The 27625-nt window shown below is 46.6% G+C and overlaps 1 protein-coding gene across 1 annotated transcript in view; it reads right to left on the bottom strand.

Moving 5' to 3' along the window:
• LOC134983269 (uncharacterized) overlaps nucleotides 1-27625 on the bottom strand; it is a 402217-nt gene that overhangs the window by 102701 nt on the left and 271891 nt on the right. The window lies entirely within an intron of this gene.

Raw genomic sequence — 27625 nt, 5'->3', positions numbered from 1 at the left:
CAATCTATTAAGTCCCCCACTCCTTCTGTCCAAAATCCGTTTGCGCCGCTCACTCCGGGCACCGTTCACTGCCGCAGCCTAGTGACACCGCTGAAGCCACAGGCTGTATTCTGGGGCTAAGTGCACTCAGTCTTTCCTGCACGCTCCGGACTCCTGACTTGGAGGCGCTTTTGTCTCAGACGGGTGCACAGCTCCCACTACTGCTGGGGACAGAACGGGCTGCCCACAGTCACTGGAGCCCGGCGGTGGTATTGGGAAGTGAGATGGCTGCCAGTTTGGATCCTGGTGCCTGGCCATCGCATGCTTTGCCTTCTGCCTTCAATAAGGTGTAAAATTGATATAAGCCGCTAAATAAGTGTACTGACGGCTGGACCGGGGTCATTACACTAAATTGAAGCATTTGCCTGGAGGTGAAACTACCTTCTATTTATATGGTACCACTATCATCTACTTCCTCTCAGTCTACATGCAGAGCCCAGTTTCAAGTATCGTCTGAGCACAGCTCATTACACTCTGATTACAACCTCACAGTATATTATTTTGTGGATTTATTCACTGAATATATTTAGCCATTTGTGTCTCTCTGTGCGGAGTACTTCACGTCTGTGATCACACTGACCTCTAGTGGAATTTCTCAGTCATTACTGTGTTATTTGAGTTGCATTACATCATGTTTACTTGAAATTTGGGCTCGGATACCCCCATCAGCCCGACTAAGACTTTAATTTTGAACTAAGTAATCTTGATGTAACCTCCTGACAGTGTACTACTGCTCCATTTATTTATAGATTGTTTGTATTTTCCTATCTCTGAGAGGTCCGTCTCTTTGTAGCCGGCTTACAATACCTCCAAAAAAGGTTAAAAAGGCCCCACCTGTCCATCTCTTTGGTACCTCGAATTCAGGTGGTCCTTCTGAGACTGCTACATCATCATCTGCTACTTCTTGCCAGATGCACAGCCCAGCTGTAATGGCTGAAGACTTCTTAAGACACTATAGATGGTCCTGCTACTCTACGCTCCCTTCAGGAAGACATGTTCTCTATATGTGATAAAGTCATTGATTTAGAAGACAGGTCTCGGAGAAATAATATCAGAATAATGGGCGTTATGGATTATGTTACAAATGCTGAGCTTTATGATTATGCCACGGTTCTCTTTTCAGAAACTTTCACTGAAGGCTTCTGCCGCAGACCTTCTTATTGATAGGATCCATAGACTCCCAAAGTCCAAACAGGCCCCTATCCAAGCACTGAGGGACACTCTGCTAAGGGTCCACTTTTTCACATTAAAGAATGCTGTTAGGCGCCGGGGTCCGCTCGGCCGTGCGGGCCGGCGCCTAGCAACCAGGGACGCCGGGCGCGTTCAGCCGCCGGCTCCCTGGCAACGCCTAGACGCCGGGCGCACGGAGCCGCTCAGACCCTAGCAACAGGGACGCTACGATCAGACCGCGTTCCCTGTTGCTGGGTCTTAATTAAATCAGTGCTTGTGTGTTTTGGCCGTGCAGCATGCAGCTGCACGGCATCATTATGTAATTACCCTGTCTGGATCAGGATTGGAGGGCTCTCAAATATAAGCACTCCCAGGACTTCTCACAGACGCCGGTGATAGCTTCCTGTTTGCCTGTGTCTGCTGCAGAGAGAGTTCCTAGTCCCGGTCCATTCGATTGTTCCTGTTGTCAGTGATCCTGTACTCGGAAGTTACCATCTGTTCCTGGAGTCTGACCCAGCACCTTAACATCTGGTGGCGTTCGTGAGTCGCGGCGCTGCCGTGTGTTGCGGCTTGTCCGCTACTGTTTATTATTTGCTTTATTGTGTTCTGGAGCTTTTGCGGAGGATTCCGCTTCCACAAGATCCACTCTGGTGTCTGGCGGTGCTGGATAGGAGTGTCGGATCAGTGGATCCTTGGTTGTCCTTTTTCCCTGGCGGCTTGTCCGCACATACCTTTTGAATTTGTTAGTTAGCTTGTAACCCCTGGCCTGGTTGTTTAGTCAGAGGGCCCCTTGTTATCACCCTGTCTCGGACTTCCCCTTGTCTCCCATTAAGACCTGCGGGGGCATCGGGGTTGGGCAGACATAATCCGCCCTTCGAACGCGGCTGCCATGGGCTCAAGCAACCATAGTCTCGCAGGGGATTTCTGATAACACGGGCGAGACAACGGAGTTAGGGCGCCAGGGGTTACTAGGCTCTCCAGCTCCCACAACCAGTATATTGTTCCTGTACTCAGATCCCTGTCATAAGATCTTCTCCAGTAGGGAGTACAGGAATCATAACATTATCACCGGCCAGACAAAAGAAAATTTTTTAACTAGAGTTAATTTTTTCACTTATTCAGTTGGGAGAATTTTGTCGGTCTCATGAATCCCACCGGTGTTGGGCCAAATCCTGGCCAGTTTTTAGTTAGTCAGATTCAAGAACTTACTCAGATGGTTCAGGATCTGTCCCTCCGGGTGAGCTCACAGGAAGATCTGTTACGGACTTCCCCGAGGGTCATCCCTGAACCAAAGATGCATCTGCCTGACCGTTTTTCTGGGGATAGAAAACAGTTTTTTAATTTTAAAGAGTCTTGTAAACTTTATTTTCGGTTAAGACCAGTCTCCTCAGGTACGGAGGCTCAGCGGGTTGGAATTATTATTTCTCTGCTTCAGGGGGATCCTCAGACCTGGGCTTTTGGTTTAAAGACAGACGATCCGGCCTTATCGTCTGTAAACGCCTTTTTAAAATCTTTGGGGCTATTGTATGATGACCCTGATAGAGAGGCGTCCGCAGAAAGTCAGTTGCGTGCTCTTAGACAGGGTAGGAATCCTGCAGAGAATTATTGTACGGAGTTTCGCCGTTGGTCGAACGACTGTGGCTGGAATGACCCTGCCCTGCGCAGTCAGTTTCGCCTCGGCTTATCTGAATCTATAAAAGACAGTCTCCTTCAGTATCCCGCTCCTGAGACCCTTGATAAACTCATGGAGCTCTCTATTAAAATAGATCGTCGGCTCAGAGAGCGGAGGGCTGAAAAAGGGGCATCTGTAGTTTCTTTTCCCTGTGTTCCTTCCGTTCCTGTAGACATGGAGGAACCTATGCAGATTGGTCTCTCCAAATTGTCTCCGGAAGAAAGAACCAGGAGGCAAAATTCTGGTCTGTGTTTATACTGCGGAGGTAAGGGACATTTTGCCCGTAGTTGTCCAAACAAGTCGGGAAACTTCCTGACCAAGTGAATAGTGAGGGGGATCACTTTGGTCTACAGCTCATCTCCTCAAATAATTCACTGTTGGTTCCAGCTAAAGTTTCTTATGACAGCCTCTGTTCCTCGGTCTCTGCTTTTGTGGACAGTGGAGCTGCAGGAAACTTTATGGACCTAACATGGGCCAAGGCCTTAGGTATTCCTCAGCTAACCTTAGGTAGGTGTATCACCATGCATGGTTTAGATGGGAGTCCCTTATCCAATGGGGTTATTTCCCTATGTACTCCTCCTGTTTTGCTCTCGGTGGGAGCTCTACATTCTGAAAAGATTGAGTTTTTTCTTACCCATTGTCCAGCAGTTCCTGTGGTTCTGGGTCACCCTTGGCTGGCCTTTCATAATCCCATCATAGATTGGCAGTCTGGGGAGATCCTACAATGGGGTACCATCTGTGATAAAGAATGTATTACGCTTCCTATCCGAGTAGCCGCTGCCGGGTCCACACATATTCCTGGAGAATACCAGGATTTTTTGGATGTGTTTTCCAAGGGCAATGCGGATATTTTGCCTCCCCATAGGCCTTATGATTGTACCATAGAGTTAATTCCTGGTGCCACGTTGCCTAAAGGAAGGTTATATGCATTGTCTGGTCCTGAAACTGTTGCCATGAATGAGTATGTGAAAGAAAGTCTTGAGAAAGGGTTTATCAGGCCATCTAAATCCCCTTTAAGTGCAGGTTTCTTCTTCGTAGAGAAGAAAGATGGTTCCCTCAGACCCTGCATTGACTTTAGAGCGTTGAATAAGATCTCAGTAAAGAATACTTACCCCCTGCCGCTGATCTCTGTCCTCTTTGATCAGCTACGTTCGGCTGTTATTTTTTCTAAGATTGATCTTAGAGGAGCATATAACCTCATTAGAATCAGGTCAGGGGATGAGTGGAAAACGGCATTCAGTACTCAGTCAGGCCACTATGAGTATCTGGTCATGCCATTCGGCCTATCTAACGCTCCGGCAGTTTTTCAGGATCTCATTAATGATGTGCTCCGTGAGTTTCTGGGAAGATTCGTCGTGGTCTATTTAGACGACATTTTGATATATTCTGACTCTGTAGAACAACATGTTACCCAGGTGCGTCAGGTGCTAAAGAAATTACGTGAAAATCACTTATATGCCAAGCTGGAGAAGTGTGAATTTCATGTCACGGAGGTATCCTTTTTAGGGTACATTATTTCCCCTCGGGGATTCCGAATGGAACCAAAGAAGCTCCAAGCCATCCTTAGTTGGGCGCAACCCACCAACTTAAAAGCAATTCAGCGCTTTTTAGGGTTTGCAAACTATTATAGAAGGTTTATTCACTCTTTCTCTGACCTAGTTGCTCCCATTGTGGCACTTACTAAGAAGGGAGCAGATCCTACCAATTGGTCATGTGAGGCTAAAGTATCTTTTCAGGCCTTGAAACAAGCCTTTGTCTCAGCCCCTGTCCTTAGACATCCCAACCCAGAATTGCCTTTCATTGTTGAGGTTGATGCCTCGGAGGTTGGAGTAGGGGCTATCCTTTCTCAGAAGGATCCAGATTCCCTTGAGTTACATCCTTGTGCCTTTATGTCCAGGAAATTCTCATCTGCAGAATCCAACTACGATGTTGGTAACCGGGAGTTGCTGGCTATTAAATGGGCTTTTGAGGAGTGGAGACATTGGCTTGAAGGAGCGACCCATACCATTTCAGTTTTGACTGATCACAAAAATCTTCAATACATTGAATCAGCTAAGCGACTGAATGCCCGACAGGCTCGTTGGGCTTTATTTTTCACTCGTTTCAAATTCATTATCACCTTCAGACCTGGTTCCAAGAATACCAAGGCAGATGCCCTCTCACGCAGTTTTCTTCCCGTTCAAGACAACAGTCCTGTTACTCCCATACTTCCGCCTTCATTCATTCAGGCAGGTCTCACACAGGATGTTTTTTCCCAATTGAAGCTGCTTCAACATCAAGCTCCGGGAAATACTCCTGCTGGTCGTCTTTTTGTTCCTGAGTCTTTGAGGGCAACTGTTTTAGAGGAATTTCATGATAGCAAAGTTGCAGGGCATCTGGGAGTCGCTAAAACTTTGGAACTGGTATCCCGCTCAGTGTGGTGGCCTGGTCTTTCTAAAGACATTAAAGAGTTTGTTTTTTCGTGTCAGGTCTGTGCACAGCATAAAGTTCCCCGTTCTTTGCCTATTGGTCAACTTATGCCCTTGAATGTTCCTCTTAGGCCATGGTCGCATATCTCCATGGATTTTGTGGTGGATCTCCCTCTGTCAGCTGGATGCAGAGTCATATGGGTGGTAGTGGACCGTTTTAGTAAGATGGCCCATTTTATTGCTCTTCCCCGATTGCCATCTGCCCAGGGATTGGCAGTCTTGTTCCTCCGTCATGTTTTCAGACTCCATGGGTTACCCACTGATATTGTTTCTGACAGGGGTCCACAATTCATTGCACAATTTTGGAAGTCTTTTTGTGCTTCGTTTAAGATGAAATTATCATTAACCTCCGGTTATCATCCACAATCCAATGGACAGACTGAGCGAGTGAACCAATCCCTAAAACAATATTTGCGTTTGTACTCGGCCAAACTCCAAAATGACTGGTCTGAGTTTCTTCCATTGGCGGAGTTTGCTTACAATAATGCCTGTCATTCCTCCACCAATGTGTCCCCATTTTTTGCAGTTTTTGGTTTCCACCCCAGAGCTAATTCATTTTTTCAACATTCCTCTGTCTCCTCTCTGGCCCTGACCTCTCATCTTAAACTTATTTGGAAAAAAGTGCACCTGGCTCTCAGAAAAGCAGCTTTCAGGGAAAAAAGATTTTCTGACAGGCTCCGGCGGCCGTGCACTTTTAAAGTACAGGGTGTGGTTGTCGACTCGCAATATCAAACTTCGACAAACCTCAGCCAGATTGGGTCCTAGATTTATTGGACCATTTCTCATTATCAAAAAAGTCAATCCAGTTGCTTTCCGGTTACAGTTACCAAGAACTTTGCGGATCGGAAATACCTTCCATTGCTCTTTGCTCAAACCATATGTTTCTTCTAGCAGATTTCCTCGTAAAAAATCTCAGGGGAGATCACCAGTTAATGTACAGGGTCAGCAGGAGTTCTTGGTTGAGAAGGTTCTCGATTCCAAGTTGTCCCGGGGTCGGCTTTATTTTTTGGTGCATTGGAGAGGTTATGGTCCTGAGGAAAGGTCGTGGGTCCTAGATGAGGACCTTCATGCCCCAAGGCTCAAAAGGACATTTTTTCAAGAATTTCCTCAGAAACCCGGATTTAGGGGTTCCTTGACCCCTCCTCAAGGGGGGGGGTACTGTTAGGCGCCGGGGTCCGCTCGGCCGTGCGGCCCGGCGCCTAGCAACCAGGGACGCCGGGCGCGTTCAGCCGCCGGCTCCCTGGCAACGCCTAGACGCCGGGCGCACGGAGCCGCTCAGACCCTAGCAACAGGGACGCCACGATCAGACCGCGTTCCCTGTTGCTGGGTATTCCTCGTCCATAACTTAGTGCCTGGATAATCTGCAGCTATTTCTGGATATTTCTACTGTGACGCTGGACAAAAGGCGTCTATTCCACCCAAGGAAATGTACAATACAAATGGGGCTTTCCTACTAAGAATATTGTGATGCGAAACGGCGCCTTCACAGTGATACCTTCACCCGAGGATGACCCTGCTATTCTGAAAAAGTGGGACATTCCTATTGACAGTCCCTCATGACACTTTACCTAAACCAATCCCGGAGGAGTTGTCTTCCGTCTTGATGTAATATGCTAAAGGGGTAAGACTGTTAGAGACACTCAGAGTTTGTTTACTACTGTAACATGTGCCAACCGGGACTAAGTTACTCGGCATGGATCTATTTTTGGGCCAGATTTATTTGCTCTTGTTATGGGTATTAAACATATATTTTTATCTTTATTTCCTGTGCTATTTAATTGCTATATGGTATATGGTCTGATATTCTTTCCACTGTTACATAATACCTTTCTAGAATGTTTGGGTGTTCAGGTAAAGCATGACTGATTCATCTAACATCCTGTTGCCCTTATATCTGTGTTGGTAGAACCTAAATTGGATATCAGGCCATGTTCCTGGCCTTTACCTCCTTTGGATACATTGGTTACATTGAGATATGATATTTCTTTGTACAGTTGTTACTATGATGACTAGATTTTGCACTGTCATATGGCTACTTGGGGTAGTTGGTGGGTTTCCCTTTTAGGCCAGACTGCCACCTTTTTCTGCCTTTCTGTCACGGTACCCTAGTGACGGAATCTATAGCTCCTTTATGGACGCTATTTCTGTTTGTCTCCCATTTTAGTTCACTATTTTATTTTTTCTGTTATTTGATAGTTTGAAGTATGCACACGCCCTACAGACTCTATTGGACTTTACACAGATGATCCTAGATGTTTCATACCATGATCTGATCTCTCTCTATCACGGTGACGTTTCTAAGTCTTAATGTAAAAGGTCTCAATTCTCCCCGTAAGAGACGCCTTGCATTAAAATATTTCGCTTACCAGAAGGTGGCGGTGGTAGCCACTCAGGAATCACATGTTTCATTGCACTCTCCCCCTCAGTTTACCAATAACTACCCAACATGCTATATCTCTTGTGGCGCTGGTAACACACATGACATAATGTGAGGGGGAGAGCAGGAGTATAATAAGGGCTTATGGCTCCTGATGTAAGAGATACACCAGAGAGTGTGGGGAGGAGACTGGTCAGATCTCTGGGCTGGTAACACACAGTGACATGATGTGAGGGTGAGAGCAGGAGTATAATAGGGGCTGATGGCTCCTGATGTATGAGATACACCAGAGAGTGTGGGAAGGAGACTTGTCAGATCTCTGGGCTGGTAACACACAGTGACATGTTGTGAGGGGGAGAGCAGGAGTATAATAGGGGCTAATGGCTCCTGATGTATGAGATACACCAGGGAGTGTGGTGAGGAGACTGGTCAGATCTCTGGGCTGGTAACACACAGTGACATGATGTGAGGGGGAGAGCAGGAGTATAATAGGGGCTGATGGCTCCTGACTCCCTCACTGGGAAAATATATATTCCTCATTAGTTTGTACCGACAGAGGAGGGTGTAGGAGAAGGGATTGCTGCAGTGTCTGAGCAAGGAGAATATGTGACTCTTTTCTGTAATTAGTGTTTATTACTCACCTGTGCTGATATCTGTAGGGATCTCCTCCTCCTTACACTGCTGATCACCCCTCACATACGTCTCTTCTTCTCCCTCTATATCTTCTGCCTTTATATCAGTCACATACGTCTCTTCTTCTCCCTCTATATCTTCTGCCTTTATATCAGTCACATACGTCTCTTCTTCTCCCTCTATATCTTCTGCCTTTATATCAGTCACATACGTCTCTTCTTCTCCCTCTATATCTTCTGCCTTTATATCAGTCACATACGTCTCTTCTTCTCCCTCTATATCTTCTGCCTTTATATCAGTCACATACATCTCTTCTTCTCCCTCTATATCTTCTGCCTTCATATCAGTCACATACGTCTCTTCTTCTCCCTCTGTATCTTCTGCCTTTATATCAGTCACATACGTCTCTTCTTCTCCCTCTGTATCTTCTGCCTTTATATCAGTTACATACTTCTCTTCTTCTCCCTCTATATCTTCTGCCTTTATATCAGTCACATACGTCTCTTCTTCTCCCTCTGTATCTTCTGCCTTTATATCAGTCACATACATCTCTTCTTCTCCCTCTATATCTTCTGCCTTCATATCAGTCACATACGTCTTTTCTTCTCCCTCTGTATCTTCTATCTTAATGTCAGTGAGACATTCATCCTAAATAGCCAATAAAACAATATACATTAATAATAGTATATTAAAAAGTATAACAGTGTATAAGACACACACAGCTCCTCTGCACATTATATAGTGACAGTCACTTTGTTATATTGGTGAGACCCTAAATCCCACCTACCTGATCCTCATGTGGGGTCCTGTGATTCTCCTCTGTACAATCCTGGGTATACAGTGGATGGGAACATCTCTCTGGGGTATCTCTGTTACTGGGCCCATCTGTAGGAGATGCACAGTGTCTGAGTACAGTGTATATATGTGATTATCAAATGATGTGTGTATATAGGGGTCCCCCATACCTGCTCTCTCCTGTACAATACATGAGTCTCCTCTTACCCAGTGATAAGAGGGGTCGGTGATTCTCCATCATCACGTCCTTGTACAGACCCCTGTGTTCCTCTATACACTCACCCTCCTGCATGGAGACATAGACAGTGACATCCTGACACCTTATAGGAACCTGACACACATACAGTGATACAGTCATCACCCAGACACATCCCCTGGTGTTACTGTATAATGCCCCATTCCCAGCAGTCACCTCTCCAGTCATCACCCAGACACGTCCCCTGGTGTTACTGTATAATGTCCCATTCCCAGCGGTCACCTCTCCAGTCATCACCCAGACACATCCCCTGGTGTTACTGTATAATGTCCCATTCCCAGCAGTCACCTCTCCAGTCATCACCCAGACACATCCCCTGGTGTTACTGTATAGTGTCTCATTCCCAGCAGTCACCTCTCCAGTCATCACCCAGTCACATCCCCTGGTGTTACTGTATAATGCCCCATTCCCAGCAGTCACCTTTCCAGTCACCACCCAGACACGTCCCCTGGTGTTACTGTATAATGCCCCATTCCCAGCAGTCACCTCTCCAGTCAGCAGCTGAATGATCTTGTTGGTGAATTCCTGGATCTTCTGGTCACTGTGTCTCTCATGTACCAGTGAGTGAGGTGGAGGCACCGTGATGGGGCTCTGGGACCTGCTCAGTCCTCCTGTCACACGAGGATGGCTGCTGGGTGTCTCACGCTCACCAGATGTCTTCTTCACACCTCTGTGAAATGGGGGAGACATAAATATCACTGTAAATACGCCCAGATCCCCTCACCTCCACAGTCATGTCCCTGTATTATTACTACAGATAATAGGCTTTTGGTACTTACCAGATAAATCCTTTTCTTTAAATCCACAGGGGGCACTAGAGTACTCTTGGGATATGGACGGTGCGATAGCAGGGATAGGCACATTTAAAAATGTGAATGTGTAACTCTCCTTCCCTCTCCATACTCCCAAGACGCCTTAGTGTTTTTTTGTTGAGCTAAATAGGAGCGACAGAGAGGATAAACAACGGAGAATTACATATAACATTATAACATAACGGACAACTAGAAAATTGGCATGACAATAGATAACAATCACATTAACATTTGAACAAGTCGGTGAAAATGTGTTACCATAAGAACTACTGAACTTACCACCAGCCAGGAGAACCTGCTCTGGGTGGGTGTCCAGTGCCCCCTGTGGGTGCAACGAAAAGGATCTATCTGGTAAGTACCAAAATCATATTTTCTTTTTCATCCACTAGGGGTCACTGGAGTACTTTTGGGACGTACCAAAGCTTCCCTCTTGGGCAGGAGAGCTGTTTGGCACCTGTAACAGTAGACGGCCAAAGCTAGAAGCTGGTGCCGCAGAATTATCAAACTTGTAAAAGCGCATAAACGTGTGCACTGATGGCTATGTAACTGCACGGCAAGGTTGCGTCGTAGAAGCTCCATAACCTGCTGCCCATGATGTTCCCATAGAATGCACGGAATGTGCTGACACATGCAGTCGGTTTTAGACTAGCATGAAAGTGCACCTGATGAATGGTCAGGTTAATCTATCTGGCCAAGGTCTGTTTGGAAGCTGGCCAACCTATCTTGACTGCACCATAGAGAACAAACAAAGTATCCGTTATACATACAGTTAATGTTCGGGCTACATAAACGCGGCGTGTGCGTACCACATACAAGTAGCTGGAGTACCTGAATCTTCTGAAAAACAGGAACTACGATTGGTTGATTGATGTGAAAGAAGATACTACCTGTGGTAGAAAAGCGGGATTTGTCCAAAGGTCCGCTCTGTCAGTATGAAATAGCAGATACGGTGGCTTGCATGACAAGGCACCCAATTGTGCAACACACCTTGCTGAAGCTAAGGCTAGGAGAAACACAGTTTTCCAAGTTATAAACTTAACATCCACGTATTGCAAGGGTTCAAAACTTGACTGAATAAACATGCAAAACCAGATTCAAGACCCATGGAGCTGTAGGTGGAATGAATGGAGGCTGAACTCTAAGGACACCTTGCAGGAAATTGTGAACTGTTGGCAAAAGAGCCAAATGCCTTTGAAAGAAAACTGACAAGGCAGAGACCTGCACCGTTAGTGTCGCTAAACGTAATCCTCCATCTAACCACGTCTGTAAAAAGAGCAAAAGACGGGATAACGTGAAAGAAGATGTCGGAAATATCCTAGCTTCACACCAACCTATATAAGCTCGCCAAATCCTGTGATAATGAGCTGCTGAAACTGGCTTCCTAGCACGTAACATGGTTGGTATAACCAACTGTGGAATGCCCTCTCGTCTTGAGAGTGGTCTCAACAGCCACCCTGTAAAACGCAGCCACGCTAAATCGGGGTAAAGGAACGACCCCTACTGTAGTAGGTCTAGACGTAGCAGAATCAGCCAGGGATCATCTGCGAGTAGACCATTAAGATCCGAGAACCACACTCTCCGAGGCCAACGAGGCACCACTAGTATGACGGTCGTGGACTCTCGTTTGTTCCACTTTAGCAACTGAGGAAGCAGCGGAAATGGAAATAGATACAAGAGGCTGTACGGCCACGCTATGGTGAGAGCATCCACTGCCACTGTCTTTGGATCTCTTGTTCTGGACACATAACTGTCTGATGATTATGGCGAGAAGCCATTAGATCCACCTTTGGGTAACTCTACCGCTGGACTAACATCTGGTACACTTCTGGATGTAAGGCCCATTCTCCTGGAGGAAAATCCTGACTACTGAGATAATCTTCTTTCCAGTTGTGCAGTCCTGGTATGAAGACCACCAACAATATCACGTGGAGATGTTCGGCCCAATTGAGGATTCGAGCAACTTCTCGCATGGCCATGCGACTTCGAGTCCCTCCTTGTTTGTTGATGTATGCGACTTCTGTCGCGTTGTCCGACTGAACCTGAACAGTCTGAAACAAGAGCACGTGAACTGCCTGACGCAGAGCGTTGTAAATTGCCCTGAGTTCCAGGACACTGATTGACAGTAATCTTTCTCGGTCTAAACATAGACCCTGAAACTGACAATGTTGGACCACTGCTCCCCAACCTTTGAGACTTGCGTCCAGCATCAGAATTATCCAATTCCAGGCTACAAATCTTTTTCCCGCAGTGAGATTGTGTATGTGGAGCTACAAGAGTAGTGATACTCTGGCCCTGGAGACAAGCGCACCATCTGATGTATTTGTAGACGAGAGCCGGATCACTATGCGAGAAGATCCAGTTGAACGGGACATGAGTGAAATCTTCAGAACTGGAGTGTTTTGAAAGATGCCCCCATCTGTCTCAACAGTTGAATGTACAAATGCACCGAGACTGTCCGTGGTTTGAGCACTAGCAGTACTAGATGATGAATAGCATGTACTTTCTGTTGTGACAGGTAAATGCATTGATCCACCGTAATCAGAATCATTCCTAAAATTGAGTTCTTTGACAATCCAACCGTATTGAACTAGTACACTGTACAACAGTAAGGCATGTTGACGAAGTATTTGTTGAGATGAAGCCTTGATGAGAAGGTCATCTAAGTACGGAACGATTATCACTCCCAGGGATCTGAGATGAACTATCATCACAGACATCACCTTTGTGAATACCCGAGGCACTTGTATTATTGCAAACTTAAGTACGCCTGATGCGGTGGCCAAATTGGAATGTGTAAGTACGCATCCTTGAGATCCCGCAAAATCATGAATTGCTGTGGTTCTTGAATGTGTAGTAAGTGACGTACCGATTGAACCCCTTTAGGTTCCATATCTGTGTGACTGAGCCATCCGGCTTTGGTACTACAAAAAAAATTGGAATAAAACCCTTGACCTTGCTGGTGTACTGGAACCTGAACCAAAACTGCTGAATGTATGACAGACTGATTAGCGGCCTGCAGACCTGCTCAAAAAACCGCATCGGTGGTAAACAATCAATCTCTATTTTGAAACCTTTGAAAACAAAATTGCGGATCCATCTGTCTGTGATGTCTGAAACCACGCAAAGTGAAACTTCTGAAGGCGTGCTCCCACAACTGAAGAGCCAAGATGGTCTGGAAACCCATCATGCCACTGGTTTGTCAGCGGCCTTTGTGTCCTGACGACGGTTAGTGGTTTGTTGAAAACCACGTCCCTCTGCATGGTTGTTCCTCCAGCCCAGCATCGAAAGGACTGAGGTCTAAAAGATTTGAACGCTGGTCCAGCGCATTTCCTTTTAGGAACTGGTGCAGGCAATGGCAGGAAAACAGATTCTTCCCCTCCCCCGTTGACTGAGAATTCCATTTGTCCAATTCAGGACCAAATAACATCAGTAGAAGGCAACGCCTCTATTCCTCATTTTGACTCTGCCTCAGCCTGTCAAGAATGAAACCACAGCGTCTGACGGGACGCAAGCCGAGAACAAACTTGTCCGACATCCAATGAAGCCGTACCTAAATACTCAACCAATTCACAAATGTGATCGGTAAGAAATATAAACTGGTCTGAGGAAAAACCCTGTTGTAGGCCTAACCTGAGCTGTTTCACCCATGCAACTACAGCCTTGTTAACCCAAACTCCAACTCAAACAGGTGTAAGCATCACCCCTGTTGCTGTATACATGGACTTTAGCATGGCCTCCAGCTTACTCTCCGAGGGGTCTTTAAGCATAGCTGCACCTGGGACTGGAATAGTCAATTTTAGTGAAAGTTTAGAAACTGAAGTCTCCACCGATGGCGATTTAGTTGTCATAGCCTGTGGGAAAAGATATTTAGACAGAAATCGTGTTGTCCCAGAAAAGTGTTTAACTGGATTTAGCCATGCTTCTATGAAATGCTTATTAAGAGATATGAATAAGAAAAACACACAGTCGCCCATAGTCTGCTAGCAATAAAACCTCATATGTTTCAGTGAAACCTAGCAGCTGGTGTACCGCTCTAATGAGATCATCATAGCTCGGGCTATTAGTGACCTCACTATCTGACCCCTGACCCAATGCTGAGATATCAGACGTGGCATTGAATCGTCAGAAAGTAATTATGAGACAAACGATGACCATTCTTAGAAATTGAACTATACATGGACTTTGTAACCCAGCAAAGTTCTAGAAACATCCTGAGCCCACATTGGCTGCTCACACGGTATTAACCGTGAATCAGACTATTCCGCCTCATGGTCTTTTCGTGCAGTGGACAACTCTGACTGCAAATCAGACATTCTCACAGTTATCACAGACAAGCTGCTGTTTCTCATATTGTCATGCAGACAGACAATAATACAGTGAGACAACGTCCGCACAACTCAGTGAAAATAACTGTAGTGTCTATAATACCACGTGCACCGCACTGTGTTATAGAGGAAATCTATGATGGTCACTGTGCCACCTACTAAACACCCCTGCCCCCTCCAGTGGCCGTGTGTTGTAGGACTGACATATTGCTGTAGGAAGAAGCAGGAAGCAGGTGCGTCACCTTTGTGTGAAAACGGCATCCCAGCATGTGCATCTGACTATAACCTATAACCCCCAAAAGCACTTATAACCTAGGCCTAATAGCCTGTTATGTCCCTTATATCCCTGGCCACCATCCCTTATATTTAGGGGGAACCGCTGAACTAGGGACCGCCATGACCTCCCCCAATGCTTAAAGCAGTGAGCCACGCCTAGTTTCTTCCACCCCCCCCCCCCCCGCATTGTATACCGTGCGCCAGCTATGAGCGACGGCGCCCTGCAGCAGCCTCAGCTACCCACCGTGGTCTGTGCGCTGGTGGAAGCCGGAGAGCGGGGTAGATGTGTAATGTGACGGGTGTCCAGCGGCGGCAGTGTGATCTGTCCGCTGATGGGAGCCGCGCTGCCGGGAGCCACTTCTCTGGAGCAGTGAGGTGTAGCCTGACAGGTGCCCAGCGGCAGCATTATTTGACCGCTGCTGGAAGCCGCTTCCCAGTTGTCTAGAGGGGCAGATTGTAGAGGCCAGAAGCAGCGCTGTTTGGAGCTGCGCTGCCGGGAGCCGGGCAAGTGTGGAGCGACACAGGCGCCCAGTGCCAGTATGTGTCTGACCGCTGGTGGGAGCCGGGAAGCGGGGGAGTTTGATCCAGTAAAGCTATACCTTAGTAAGCAGCTTGTGGAAAACACGTTCCCCGCACATGGAGGGGCGGCAGCAGGAGCTAACTGCCCCACTATCACAGCAACAAACAGGCCCAATGGGGTGGCGGCATAAGCTGACTGCCCGCTCCTTACCTCAGTGTAATGGGGAGGTTCTGACGGGGCTTCTCTCTAAGCTCCGTCCAGCTCCTGCAGCCATGTCTGAATCAGCTAACGCTGATGAAGGTCTATGGGGGGCTTCTCTGTCTAAGCACCAACAAGCCTTCGCTGCACAACAGCAGCACACACTCACGGACCCACGCTTCTTAATAAGCTGGGAAGGGAGTGTGATTGATACAAGAAAAAATATTTAGAAAAATTAAAAGTAAACCCTGGAATGACTCCAGGATGCGACCTTCCGTGGTGAAGGCACAAAAAACACTGAGGCATCTTGGGAGTATGGAGGGGGAAAGAGGGTTACACATTTAAATATTTAAATGTGCCTATCCCTGCTATCGCACCGTCCATATCCCAAGAGTACTACAGTGCCCCCTAGTGGATGAAAAATAAATAAGTGATGTCACTGTGACACTCCCAGATCCCCTAACCTCCCCAGTCATGTCCCTGTATTATTACTATAGATACAAGTGATTTCACTGTGAAGCTCCCAGATCTCCTCACCTCGCCCTCACGTCCCTGTATTATTACTATAGATATGTGATGTTACTGTGATGCTCCCAGATCACCCTCACCTCCCCAGTCATGTCCCTGTATTATTACTACAGATATAAGTGACGTCACTGTGACACCCCCAGATCCCCTCACCTCCCCAGTCATGTCCCTGTATTATTACTATAGCTATTAGTGATGTCACTGTGAAACTCCCAGATCCCCTCACTTCCCCAGTCATGTCCCTGTATTATTACTATAGATATTTGATGTCACTGTAACACTCCCGGACCCCCTCACCCCCCAGTCATGTCCCTGTATTATTATTATTATAATTATTATTTAAGAAATAAGTGATGTCACTATGATGCTCCCAGATCCCCTTACCTCTACAGTCATGTCCCTGTTTTATTAGTGGAGATATAAGTGATGTCACTGTGATGCTCTCAGATCCCCACACCTTCCCAGTCATGTCCCTATATTCTTACTAGAGACATACGTGGTGTCACTGTGACGCTCCCAGATCCCCTTACCTCTCCAGTCACGTCCCTGTATTATTAGTAGAGATATAAGTGATGTCACTCTGATGCTCCCAGATCCCCTCACCTCCCCAGTCATGTCCCTATATTAATACTATAGATATAAGTGATGTCACTGTCACATTTCCAGATCCCCATACCTCCCCAGTCATGTCCCATTATTATTACTATAGATATAAGTGACGTCATTGTTATGCTCTCATATCCCCTCACCTCTCCAGTCATGTCCCTGTATTATTATTATAGATATGTGAAATCACTGTGACATTCCGAGATCCCCTCATTTCCCAGTCATGTCCCTTTATTATTACTATAGATGTAAGTGATGTCACTGATGTCCTCACCTTCCCAGTCATGTCCCAGTATTATTACTATAGATATAAGTGATATCACTGTGAAGCTCCCAGATCCCCCTCACCTGCCCAGTCATGTCCCTGTATTATTACTATAGATATTAGTGATGTCACTGTGACACTACCAGATCCCCTCACTTCCCCAGTCATGTCCCTGTAATATTACTATAGATATGTAATGTAACTGTAACACTCCAAGACCCCATCACCCCCCAGTCATGTCCCTGTATTATTATTATTATTATACATATAAATGACGTCACTGTGATGTTCTCATATCCCCTCACCCCCCCAATCATGTCCCTGTATTATTACTATAGATATAAGTGATGTCACTGTGACTTTCCCAGACCTCCTCACCTCCCCATTCATGACCTTATATAATTACTATAGCTATAAGTGATGTCACTGTGATGTTCCCAGACCCCTTCACCCCCCCAGTCATGTCCCTGAATTATTATTACAATTATAAATATAAGTAATGTCACTATGATGCTCCCAGATCCCCTCACCTCCCCAGTCATGTCCCTGTATTATTAGTATAGATATAAGTAATGTAAATGTGACGCTTCCCCATCCCCCTCACTTCCCCAGTCATGTCACTTTATTATTGCTATAGATAAGTGATGTAATTGTTACGCTCCCAGACCACCTCACCTCCCCAGTCATGCCCCTGTATTATTACTATAGAAACATAGAAACATAGAATTTGACGGCAGATAAGAACCACTTGGCCCATCTAGTCTGCCCCTTTTTTTTTTAATCCTTTAGGTAATCTCAACCCTTTTTGAACCTTAATTCTTTGTAAGGATATCCTTATGTCTATCTCATGCATGTTTAAATTGCTCTACAGTCTTAGTCTCTACCACCTCTGATGGGAGACTATTCCACTTATCCACTACCCTTTCTGTGAAGTAATTTTTCCTTAAATTTCCCCTGAACTTTAAGGAAAAATTACTTATAGATATAAGTGATGTCACTGTGACATCATTACCACTCCCAATGTATAATAATAATAATAATAATAATAATAATAATAATACCAGGACACCACAAGCTGCTGTCCCTGTATAATAATAACCATACACAAAAACCTGCTCCCCCCGTATTATACTAATTACAACAGGACACCCCATTCTGCTCTCCCTTTATAGCAATAATAAAATGACACCACAGGCTGCTCCCTCTGCAAAATAAATAATAATAATAATAATAATAATAATAATAGGACACAACAGGCTGTTCCCAATGTATAATAATAATAATAATAATAATAAAAGGAAACCACAGGCTGCTTCTCCTGTATAATAATAATAATAATAATAATAATAATAATAATAATAACAACAACAACAGGACACCACAGGCCGCTCCCTTCTGTATACTAATAATAACAGGACACCACAGCCTGCTGCCCCTGTATAATAATAATAAGTGGACACCAATAGCTACTCCTTTATAATATTAATAATAGGACAACAAAGGCTGCTCCTCCTGTATAATAATAATAATAATAACAACAACAACAGGACACCACAGGCTACTCCCCCTATTGAAATAATAATGCTTCCTCTGTATAATATTAACAGGACACCACAGGCTGCTCCTACTGTATAATAATAACTGAACACCACAGGCTGCTCCCTCTGTATAACAATAACAGGACACGACAGGCTGCTCCTCCTGTATAATAATAATAATAATAACAGGACACCACAGGCTGCTCCCTCTGTATAACAATAACAGGACACGACAGGCTGCTCCTCCTGTATAATAATAACATCAGGACACCACAGGCTGCTCCCTCTGTATAACAACAGGACACGACAGGCTGCTACTCCTGTATAATAATAACATCAGGACACCACAGGCTGCTCCTCCTGTCTATTATGACAACACATGATGCTACCCCTGTATATTATTGCAACACAGGCTGCTCCCCCTGTATATTATGACAACACAGGCCACTCCCCCTGTATACTATGACAACACAGACCACTCCCCTGTATACTATGACAGCAGAGGATGCTACCTCTGTATACTATGACAACACAGGCCGCTCCCCATGTATACTATGACAACACAGGCCACTCCCCCTGTATACTATGACAACACAGGCCACTCCCCTGTATACTATGACAGCAGAGGATGCTACCTCTGTATACTATGACAACACAGGCCACTCCTCCTGTATACTATGACAACACAGGATGCTACCCCTGTATATTATGACAACACAGGCAGCTCCCCCTGTATACTATGACAGCACAGGATGCTACCCCTGTATATTATGACAACACAGGTTGCTCCTCCTGTATAATATGACAACACAGGTCGCTCCCCCTGTACAGCACAATGCCACAGGACACAACACCTGTAATGTCCCGGGTATACAATTACGGTAAGGGTGGGTTCTGCGCCACCTGTATTACGGTAACAGCGGGGTCTGCGCCACCTGTATTACGGTAATGGCGGGGTCTGCGCCACCTGTATTACGGTAATGGCGGGGTCTGCGCCACCTGTATTATGGTAACGGCGGGGTCTGCACCACCTGTATTACGGTAATGGCGGGGTCTGCACCACCTGTATTACGGTAACGGCGGGGTCTGCGCCACCTGTATTACGGTAATGGCGGGGTCTGCGCCACCTGTATTATGGTAACGGCGGGGTCTGCGCAACCTGTATTACGTTAACGGCGGAGTCTGCGCCTCCTGTATTACGGTAACGGCGGGGTCTGCGCCACCTGTAAAACGGTAACGACGGGGTCTACGCCACCTGTATTACAGTAATAGGACACTAGAGTGTCAGCCACCTGTACAGGGATAATGCAGCACCAGAGGCTGCTCCAGCTGCACTATAACAAGGCACCAGAGTCTGCTCCCCCTGTAGTACAGAACCTGACACCAGAGCTGCTCAGCCTATAGAATAATAATAATAATATCATTACCTGCTGCCAGACACAGCAATGGCTGCTCTCTGCTCCTGCTGCCTTGTGGGAATGATAGAAGGAAGGCGGAGCTCAGACCAGGGGAAAATGGCCGCCGCTCCTGACGTCACTACACGGCCAGGGAACCTATTGCTGCTGCCGGACTGGTCTACAAGAAAATGGCCGCCGGCCTCCTGCACTGAGGACATGTATGTTAATCTTCATTAGCAGAGCGCGGGACTGTGGGCGGGTTGAAGGAGGGGAGGGGCCAGTAACCAGTAAGCAGCTTGTGCCAATCATGCCCTACTTCCGGACTGTGCGTTCCAGCTTAATTCCGTATTGTGCGGTCCACATGCAGGAAGTGAGTTTTCATCGACTGTTGCAGCCTCCCAGTGTCCGTGGAGATCAGGTAATGGCGTCTTACTATACAGGGGGAGCAGCCTGTGGTGTCCTGTTATTATTATTATTCAGGGAAGCAGCCTGTGGTGTCCTAATATTATTATTATACAGGGGGAGCAGCCTGTGGTGTCCTGTTATTATTATTATTATACAGGGGGAGCAGCCTGTGGTGTCCTGTTATTATTACTATACAGGGGGAGCAGCCTGTGGTGTCCTGTTATTATTACTATACAGGGGGAGCAGCCTGTGGTGTCCTGCTGTTATTATTATTATACAGGGGGAGCAGCCTGTGGTGTCCTGTTATTATTATTATTATACAGGGGGAGCGGCCTTAGGTGTCCTGTTGTTGTTGTTGTTATTATACAGGGGGAGCAGCATGTAGTACCATGTTATTATTATACAGAGGGAGCGGCCTGTGGTGTCCTGTTATTATTATACAGAGGGAGCAGCCTGTGGTGTCCTGTTATTATTATTATTATTATTATTATTATTATTATTATTATACAGGGGTAGCAGCCTAAGGTGTCCTGTTGTTGTTATTATTATTATTATTATACAGAGGGAGCAGTCTGTGGTGTCCTGTTATTGTTATTATACAGGGGAGCAGCCTGTGGTGTCCTGTTGTTATTATTTTTATACATGGGGAGTGGCCTGTGGTGCCCTGTTGTTATTACTGTTATACAGGGGGAGCAGATTTTTGTGTACGGTTATTATTATACAGGAACAGCAGCTTGTGGTGTCCTGGTGTTATTATTATACATTGTGAGTGGTGGTGATGTCCTACAATACTGGATGAATGGCCTGAGGTGTCCTGCTTTTAAAGACGTCTGTTATTATTTTTATACTGGGGTGCAGCCTTTAGTGTCATTATTATAAAATGTATTATATGTAATTGTGGGGATTGAAAATATTGCTCAGTATGAAGCAAATGTATATCACACACCTGGGAGTGTCACAGTGACATCACTTATATCTATAGTTATAATACAGGTACATGACTGGGGAGATGAGGGGATCTGGGAGCGTCACAGTGGCATCACTTATATCTATAGTAATAATACAGAGACATGACTGGGGAGGTGAGGGGATCTGGGAGCGTCACAGTGGCATTACTTATATCTGTAGTAATAATACAGAGACAAGACTGGGGAGGTGAGAGGATCTGGGGTTGTCATAGTGAGATCACTTATATCTATAGTAATAATATAGGGACATTACTGACGAGGTGAGGGGATCTGGGAGCGTCACAGTGACATCACATATCTTTAGTGATGTAACTCCTCTTTACCTGGGGGTACAGTGTATATGTGCAATGTGCCTCCACCCAAGCTATTTAGAGCCCAATACTCTAATCGCTTAGGAAATAACCTACCCCTGTAGTGGTCGCCTATAACATTAGTATGTGATGTAAGCAGATAGGACTATGCACATTTACCTATCGTACCTTTCCTTTGTGATTTCAGGCTCTTCCACAGATACGGAGACAGTTCCACCCGTAAGTATATTAGTTTTAATATGTAAGAAGTTATAGGCCACCTTATACAGTTATATCATATAATACTCAAACCATGAACCGTTCTTCTAATATACCCCACCTATACATAATAATATACCCCACTTATACATAATAATATACCCCACCTATACATAATAATATACCCCACCTATACATAATAGTATACCCCACCTATACATAATAATATACTCCACCTATACATAATAATATACCCCACCTATACATAATAATATACCCCACCTATACATAATAATATACCCCACCTATACATAAGGTAATGCATACAATACATGAAATATGATTCCACAAGAAAGTTGTGGGGCTGTGTTTGAAAAACCACCCGGGTTCTCTTACTATAATCGTGCACGGTTGGGGCCCTTTCGTGTCTGTGTATAAGAAGTCCTCTGGGTTATATGGGTATACACTTGGAGCAATTGTCCTCACGATTGTTGAGCAATCCCTACTTCACGGCAATGAATAGCATGGTTTCCATGGAAGATCTAATTGTAGCGCTCCTAGACAACCTGACACAGGAAGGTAGTACGTGGAGCTCTCCACCCTGGAATCCCTGACACCTGTGGTCTACTCGTTACATATAGTGGGGTGATGATCTGTGTTACCTGTCCCAGTATAAGTATAGCCCCACTGTAGATCCGTGGGGGTGGCTCCAGAACATACAGAAGTCCCGCTTATTGGCACCTGTCTCTGATAGGTGAGGGGTGCTTAGTCTCTCTAGTGTACCATTTCCAAGTTTAGGCGACCCTGCGCCCTCTCCGAGCTGCTTTCATCATTATACACCACCGCACTCTATGACTGGTACCCGGCTGGTCATTATCTAATGGATATGGAGTCTCTAGAGGTGATATTTATACTCCTCAGATCCACCGATGCTGCTGGTCCCTGTGCTACTGTGCTGGGGGCTGGTACTTTAATAGTTAAAAGATGGTAAGGGAGTATGCAGATTAGCAGGATTTATATGGGGGCATCCTGCACTTACAATGATAGTGTGCCCGGTCTGGACCTCCCCCCGACTCCGCCTCCACCAACAACCGGGCTCTTCCTGTCTTCCTGCGGGTTGGATGGGATGAGGGGCACAGCTCTGCCTCGGGGGGAGGGGGGGGGGAACTGTCTGCTACTGCTGGAGTCCTGGTAGCTGCTGCCTGCACTGGGGTCTCCTTCCATGTACTAGCCTGCCCCGCCAGCGCTCCGCCTCCCAGCACTCTCCGTGACAACCAGGCAACGGGACGTCCCTGCTCGGCGTCCACCAGGGGAAATTAACACAGCGCTTCTCACCCACAGCGGAAAACATCCAATTCCTTTCCCCCACAGGGGCTCTCTCACTCGCAGGGAACCGCCTTCCTGTAAGCTCCCTCGTCTCAGCCGCCAGCCTTTTTCTCTCCCCTTAGTCAGCCCACCAACAAAACCGCCACTACACGCGCCCAGCCACCTCTCTCAGCACACGGGAGCTCTGGAAGCTTCTCCACGATCTCCCCCGCGCACTGCACGCTTACCAGAGTCCCCTCACCTTCAGCAGGCACAGAATAATAACATGCATAAACACTATACATTATTGGATCACTAGAAAGATCCAAGTTATTATCACATATATGGTATACATCAGTTGGCAGCATCTCTATTACCTTATAGATCTACACATTCATTCATTGATTTGCCCCTCATAGTGTCCAAAGGCCTTCAGATCACTAGGGTACTACAGTAATAGTGCAGGGACATGACTGGGGAGGTGAGGGGATCTGGGAGCGTCACAATAATCTTAATTTTATCTATAGTAATAATACAGGGACATGACTGGGGTCTGAGGAGACTTGGGAGTACAGTAGCACCGGGGATGTGTCTGGGTGATGACTGGAGAGGTGACTGCTGGGAATGGGGCATTATACAGTAACACCAGGGGATGTGTCTGGATGATGACTGGGGAGGTGACTGCTGGGAATGGGACATTATACAGTAACACCAGGGGATGTGTCTGGGTGATGACTGGAGAGGTGACTGCTGGGAATGGGACATTATACAGTAACACCAGGGGACGTGTCTGGGTGATGACTGGAGAGGTGACTGCTGGGAATGGGGCATTATACAGTAACACCGGGGGACGTGTCTGGGTGATGACTGGAGAGATGACTGCTGGGAATGGGGCATTACACAGTAACACCAGAGGATGTGTATGGGTGATGACTGGAGAGGTGACTGCTGGTAATGGGGCATTATACAGTAACACCGGGGGATGTGTCTGGGTGATGACTGGAGAGGTGACTGCTGGGAATGGGGCATTATACAGTAACACCAGGGAATGTGTCTGGGTGATGACTGGAGAGGTGACTGCTGGGAATGGGACATTATACAGTAACACCGGGGGATGTGTCTGGGTGATGACTGGAGAGGTGACTGCTGGGAATGGGACATTATACAGTAACACCAGGGGACGTGTCTGGGTGATGACTGGAGAGATGACTGCTGGGAATGGGGCATTACACAGTAACACCAGAGGATGTGTATGGGTGATGACTGGAGAGGTGACTGCTGGGAATGGGGCATTATATAGTAACACCAGGGGATGTGTCTGGGTGATGACTGGAGAGGTGACTGCTGGGAATGGGACATTATACAGTAACACCAGGGGATGTGTCTGGGTGATGACTGGAGAGGTGACTGCTGGGAATGGGACATTATACAGTAACACCAGGGGATGTGTCTGGGTGATGACTGGAGAGGTGACTGCTGGGAATGGGACATTATACAGTAACACCAGGGGACGTGTCTGGGTGATGACTGGAGAGGTGACTGCTGGGAATGGAGATTTATACAGTAACACCAGGGGACGTGTCTGGGTGATGACTGGAGAGGTGACTGCTGGGAATGGGACATTATACAATAACACCAGGGGATGTGTCTGGGTGATGACTGGAGAGGTGACTGCTGGGAATGGGACATTATACAGTAACACCGGGGGACGTGTCTAGGTGATGACTGGAGAGGTGACTGCTGGGAATGGGGCATTATACAGTAACACCAGGGGATGTGTCTGGGTGATGACTGGAGAGGTGACTGCTGGGAATGGGACATAATACTGTAACACCAGGGGATGTGTCTGGGTGATGACTGGAGAGGTGACTGCTGGGAATGGGGCATTATACAGTAACACCAGGGGACGTGTCTGGGTGATGACTGGAGAGGTGAATGCTGGGAATGGGACATTATACAGTAACACCGGGGGACGTGTCTGGGTGATGACTGGAGAGGTGACTGCTGGGAATAGGACATTATACAGTAATACCAGGGGATGTGTCTGGGTGATGACTGGAGAGGTGACTGCTGGGAATGGGACATTATACAGTAACACCAGGGGACGTGTCTGGGTGATGACTGGAGAGGTGAATGCTGGGAATGGGACATTATACAGTAACACCGGGGGACGTGTCTGGGTGATGACTGGAGAGGTGACTGCTGGGAATGGGACATTATACAGTAACACCAGGGGATGTGTCTGTGTGATGACTGGAGAGGTTACTGCTGGGAATGGTGCATTATACAGTAACACCAGGGGACGTGTCTGGGTGATGACTGGAGAGGTGACTGCTGGGAATGGGGCATTATACAGTAACACCAGGAGATGTGTCTGGGTGATGACTGGAGAGGTGACTGCTGGGAATGGGGCATTATACAGTAACACCAGGTGACGTGTCTGGGTGATGACTGGAGAGGTGACTGCTGGGAATGTGACATTATACAGTAACACCGGGGGACGTGTCTGGGTGATGACTGGAGAGGTGACTGCTGGGAATGGGACATTATACAGTAACACCGGGGGATGTGTCTGGGTGATGACTGTATCACTGTGTGTGTCAGGTTCCTATAAGTTGTCAGGATGTCACTGTCTATGTCTCCATGCAGGAGGAGGAGTATATAGAGGAACACAGGGGTCTGTACAAGGACGTGATGATGCAGAATCACCGGCCCCTCACATCACTGGGTAAGAGAAGACTGTCATGTATTGTACAGGGAAGAGCAGGTATGGGGAACCCTATATACACACATCATCTGATAATCACATATATACACTGTACTCAGTCACTGTGTGTCTCCTACAGATGGACCCAGTAACAGAGATACCCCAGAGAGATGTCCCCGTCCTCTGTATTCCCAGGACTGTACAGAGGAGAATCACAGGACCCCACAGGAGGATCAGGTAGGTGGGCTATAGATTCTCCCCAATAAACCTAAGTGACTGTCACTATATGATCTGTAGAGGAGCTGTGTGTCTTATACACTGATATTATACTGTTTCACCTCAGTTTAATCAAACAGTATGCAAATGTCATTGTATTTTTTGGGTTATTTAGGTAGAACGTCTTTCTCGTATAAAGGCAGAAGATATAGAGGAAGAAGAAGAAGAAACGTATGTGACTGATATTAAGGTAGAAGATACAGAGGGAGAAGAAGAGACGTATGTGACTTATATGAAGACAGAAGATATAGAGGGAGAAGAAGAGACGTGTGTGACTGATATAAAGGCAGAAGATATAGAGGGAGAAGAAGAGACGTATGTGACTGATATAAAGGCAGAAGATATAGAGGGAGAAGAAGAGATGTATGTGACTGATATAAAGGCAGAAGATATAGAGGGAGAAGAAGAGACGTATGTGACTGATATAAAGGCAGAAAGTATAGAGGGAGAAGAAGAGACGTATGTGAGGGGTGATCAGCAGTGTAAGGAAGAGGAGATCCCTACAGATATCAGCACAGGTGAGTAATAAACACTTTTCTCTATCGTCCTAAGTGGATGCTGGGGTTCCTGAAAGGACCATGGGGAATAGCGGCTCCGCAGGAGACAGGGCACAAAAAAGTAAAGCTTTACTAGGTCAGGTGGTGTGCACTGGCTCCTCCCCCTATGACCCTCCTCCAGACTCCAGTTAGATTTTGTGCCCGAACGAGAAGGGTGCAATCTAGGTGGCTCTCCTAAAGAGCTGCTTAGAGAAAGTTTAGTTTAGGTTTTTTACTTTACAGTGAGTCCTGCTGGCAACAGGATCACTGCAACGAGGGACTTAGGGGAGAAGTAGTAAACTCACCTGCATGCAGAGTGGATTTGCTGCTTGGCTACTGGACACCATTAGCTCCAGAGGGATCGAACACAGGCCCAGCCATGGAGTCCGGTCCCGGAGCCGCGCCGCCGACCCCCTTGCAGATGCTGAAGAGTGAAGAGGTCCAGAAACCGGCGGCTGAAGACTCCTCAGTCTTCATAAGGTAGCGCACAGCACTGCAGCTGTGCGCCATTTTCCTCTCAGCACACTTCACACGGCAGTCACTGAGGGTGCAGAGCGCTGGGGGGGGGCGCTCTGAGAGGCAAATAAAAACCTTATAAAAGGCTAAAAATACCTCACATATAGCCCACAGGGGCTATATGGAGATATTTAACCCCTGCCTGACTAAAATAATAGCGGGAGAAGAGCCCGCCGAGAAAGGGGCGGGGCCTATCTCCTCAGCACACGGCGCCATTTTCTGTCACAGCTCCGCTGGTCAGAACGGCTCCCAGGTCTCTCCCCTGCACTGCACTACAGAAACAGGGTAAAACAGAGAGGGGGGGCACATTAATGGCTATATTATATATATAAAAGCAGCTATAAGGGAGCACTTAATCATAAGGCTATCCCTGTCATATATAGCGCTTTTTGGTGGTGTGCTGGCAGACTCTCCCTCTGTCTCCCCAAAAGGGCTAGTGGGTCCTGTCTTCATTAGAGCATTCCCTGTGTGTTTGCTGTGTGTGTCGGTACGTGGTGTCGACATGTATGAGGACGATATTGGTGTGGA

The sequence above is a fragment of the Pseudophryne corroboree genome, assembly GCF_028390025.1.
Source record: "Pseudophryne corroboree isolate aPseCor3 chromosome 3 unlocalized genomic scaffold, aPseCor3.hap2 SUPER_3_unloc_11, whole genome shotgun sequence".
NCBI lineage: Eukaryota > Metazoa > Chordata > Amphibia > Anura > Myobatrachidae > Pseudophryne > Pseudophryne corroboree.
This window is presented reverse-complemented; position numbering and strand designations above follow the sequence as displayed.